The sequence below is a fragment of the Cyanistes caeruleus genome, chromosome 5, assembly GCF_971803275.1.
Source record: "Cyanistes caeruleus chromosome 5, bCyaCae1.hap1.1, whole genome shotgun sequence".
Taxonomy (NCBI): Eukaryota; Metazoa; Chordata; class Aves; order Passeriformes; family Paridae; genus Cyanistes; species Cyanistes caeruleus.
In genome coordinates, this window is record NC_141705.1 from 81,785,053 (window position 1) to 81,788,711 (window position 3,659).

General features: G+C 50.4%; 1 long non-coding RNA gene across 1 annotated transcript; it reads right to left on the reverse strand.

Moving 5' to 3' along the window:
* Nucleotides 1–1,323: 1,323 nt before the first annotated feature.
* LOC147653310 (uncharacterized) lies at nt 1,324–3,566 on the reverse strand. Its single transcript, XR_015287347.1, has 3 exons — nt 3,285–3,566; nt 2,842–2,953; nt 1,324–1,446 (listed from the first exon to the last, which is right to left on the reverse strand). It is a non-coding gene; the product is annotated as an uncharacterized LOC147653310 (long non-coding RNA).
* Between the last annotated feature and the right edge of the window lie 93 nt (nt 3,567–3,659).

Here is a 3,659-nt window from a genome sequence, read left to right on the forward strand (position 1 = left end):
CCTGCTCACCTGAGCAGGGCAGAGGGGAGGAATCCGCCCTTCCCCTGCTGCCCACGCTGTGGGGGTGAGCCCAGGACACCGGTGGCTTCTTGCAAGACAAAGTTTTAAGCTGGGCTTCATCACTCACAAGCCTTTTAGACCCCTTCCCTGGAGACTGATTTTCCAAGAGAGGTGATTTTCTTCCCCCCCCCCCCACTCCCATTCCTGCCTGAAGGTCTCAGAGGCAGCACCGGCCGAACCTGTTGGTGAAGAATATTTCCCCTTCAGCAGGGAGAACAGTCCTGCTGTCACTGCTGCATCCAGGAGGGATAAGGGGGAAAGGCCTGCCACCAGCTTCTCTTAAGTGCACACCCGGGGAAAGTAGGTGGTGCTGAACCCACAGAAAATTTTTTAGGATGAAGCAAAACGAGTTGGAAAAGGCAAGCCAAAATGCCAAACCTGGGAGCCCAGGGAGGGGCTGAGGATCCAGGGTGTTCAGGCAGGTATCCCAGCAGCTGTTGAGGAGGAGGGTGGGCCAGGCCAAGCAGGACCCCAGCATCAGGAAGATGGTGAGAGGCGTGACAGCCGAGATACTCCTCCCTTCTCCAGCACCCTGTAGCCGGGGGATGGCCAACTACGAGTTGCAATTTCAGGCCACCAAACCCGAAATACAATCTTGGGTTTTTCAGCACGAGCCTTTCATCTTGTTCTGCTGCCAGCACATTTATCAGCAGCCTTGAACGTTTTTTATCCCGACGCTGAAAATGTGAACAAGCTACTTTATGTCACCCTCTGGCTGCTGGCTGATGCTTTTGTAAACCATTCCTTGTAACAAACTTTCACATGACAGACTATAACCCTGAGAATAGCACAGCCTCCTGACAACAGCACTCTGAGCCCTCCTGAGTTTCAAGGTAAATCACATATATTAATGCGCATTTTCAAAGGAATGTTGACCTCGGTGCCCAAGTGGTTCACATTCCAGTCTTTTGTAGGCTACTTGCCAGGTTTCTCTTCAGAACCTCCTTCAAATAAGTGAGGCAAATGTTGTAGGAGAGGGGAAAAGAATGAAAATAACTATAGGAATTCATCTTGAGCACTTGTCTGTATTTAGATTGGCTTTTGTGCTTTCAGTTTAACTGAATAAGGAGATGCTTACATCTTAGGGACCGAGGGAATGGCAGGGGCATTCTTCCCCCCTGACCCAAGCAGGGTGGAAGGAAGGGTCCCTTGAAGGCACACACATCTTCTACCCATTTTTCCTTGGATTTGCCTGCTTCCCAAGTACAGGGAAAAACACCCACTGCTGCTTGTCTGGCAGCTTGTCAGGTTTGTGGGAGTTACCTTTAGAGGGCACCGTGTTGTTGGGCAACTGCTGGCGCTGAGGTTTCCATGGAATCTCAGAGCTTCCTTAGTTACACGATGGATTCAGAGCCTCTGCACCTATGGTAGAATATCAAGGTCATCCTAGGACAAGAGAGCTTGAATTTATTCACTCGACAGAGCTGCTGTTGAATGAAGTTGGCTTAGGAGAGGGAATCTGACTGTAAAAACAGCAGATCTCAGGAGATGCCTGCATACTGCTGTGGACCAAGAATTTATCTGCCTGGGAGGATGCCTTTTTTTTTTTTTTTTTTTTTCCTTAAATAATGTTAAACAGGTTGTGGTAAAGAATAATAGATACCAGCTATTCTTTACTCTGATCAGACTAAAAATGATGCTCGGAAAAGCATGGGATGTGATACTAAAACTAGTGCTTATCTTATACTGGGAAACATTCCTTATCCCTCTGTGTAATCTGCTGTCAAGAAAAATTGAACTTCTGTTCTCTTGTGGTATTTTCCAAAATTATTTCTACGCTGTGTTATTTTTTAAACCAAAACGCTGCTTCCCTTTTTCGCGTTCCCCATCCTGTATACACGTTAAGTTCTGCGATCTCATTTTTTATGCTGCTTTCCGCTGGAATGTTGGCGTTTACCGAGCTGTGCTGAAAAGCTGACAACTCCAGCTCGGGGCCGAAGCACTTTGCCAGCCGGAGGGCCCTGACAGAGGAATTCTTTGGGCTGTGCAGCGCGCTGGATAAACGGAGATGACAGAGGCGAGGCCACGGGAACGGCTCGGCCCTTAGGTAAGGCTGCAGCTCCCTGCCAGCCCCTGGGCTCGGCGGCGGCCAAGGAGAGCCCTTCATGTGACCCTCAGCCGTCCCCAACAGCCCCATTTTAATGTGAGACATAAAGCCTGCTCGTTACGTAAGCGTCTCTCCTGGCCAAGCGCTTCCTACTGCAGAAACCAACATTTAATTTTAACTCGCCGCTAAAATAAAACGTTCCGTGGGCAGAAGGAAGTGTATGGGTGGGAACAGGGAACGGAGCTTGTTCGTGTCCCAACAGGAATGCACCAGAAAGATCAGTGATGTATTTCTGCTTGATTTACAGGGCCAGCTTAGTCTGACAGCATCTGTTACAAAGTGCCCCGAGAGCCATTCCACGCTTTGGCTAATACGGCCAAAAGGAGAATTGCAAACGTCGTGGAATGCTTTTTAATTACACCATTGCTGCCCAGTAAAACACTGGATTCTAAAGGTGTCCTAAAAACAGTAGTGTAATTTTAATTGACTTAGAAATGCACTGACCTGGCATTTTGACTTGGTCTGAAGGACAGAGACAGAGAGTGGAAAATGCGGTTTCAGCATTTAAAAACGTGAGGGAAGCAGATGACTGTCAGCGTGGCCACCTAAGGCGTTAGAGCTGAAACCCCTGACGTGCCGTATGGAAAGTTAGTGCTGTGTGGGACTGTAGCCTGTTTTGATGTGCTGAATTTGCCTGATAAATCTGAAAGTCATCAGGTTTTCCTCTGGCCTACCTGAAGCATCGTGAGGTTTTTGGGATGGCCAAATCCCCTTGCGGCAGGAGGGGATCCCTGAGGGTCACGCTGCCTGTCCTGTGCCCTCTCCAAAATCCGGCTTCTTACTGACCTAAACACAGCCAGATTTTTGCGTGAAAATTGTACCCTGGGATTGCAACTTAATTGCCATAAAGAGCACTGGGATGTGACTATATCTGCTTGCCAATGGTGTCTTAAAAAAACCGCATTTTTTTTTGCCTCAGCAGTTTCTCTCTTTTACCTCAGCTGCCCGTGGTGTCACCTGAGGGGCGCCCTCTGCCGATCGCTTGCCCCCACCAGCCCAGTTAGAAATTGCTAACAAATCAAATATTAAGAAACATCGGAATCCCTTTTGTAACGCTTCGTTAAAAAAAAAAAAAAAAAAAAAGGTCCAGTGAGGAGGGCAGCTACGCTATTAATACCTTTCTCTTCTTCTTTTTTTGGTGGTGGTGGTGGTGGCCTGTGGGCTGGTACCTGGCCCCCTTTGTCCTGAGGGGAGAAGGGGGGCTCTGGAGGGGCCGGGGGTGCGCGTTTCCAGGGAATTCTTGAGGGGGGGGGGCGGTTCATGGCGGTCTCCGAAGAGAAAGGGAGCTCTGGAGAGGCAGGAGATCCCCGTCTCCATGGAGGTGTCTGGGGGCACTCACACGGGCGTCCGTGAGGGGCCGGCGCGGCGGGATGGCTGTGAGGGGACGCCCGAGTGGGATGGCCGTGCCCGGGGCCGTGAAAGGACTCCTGAGGGGGAGCGGCCGGGCCGTGGGAGGAGCGCCCGGAGCCGGAGCCCCGCAGCTGTGAGGGAG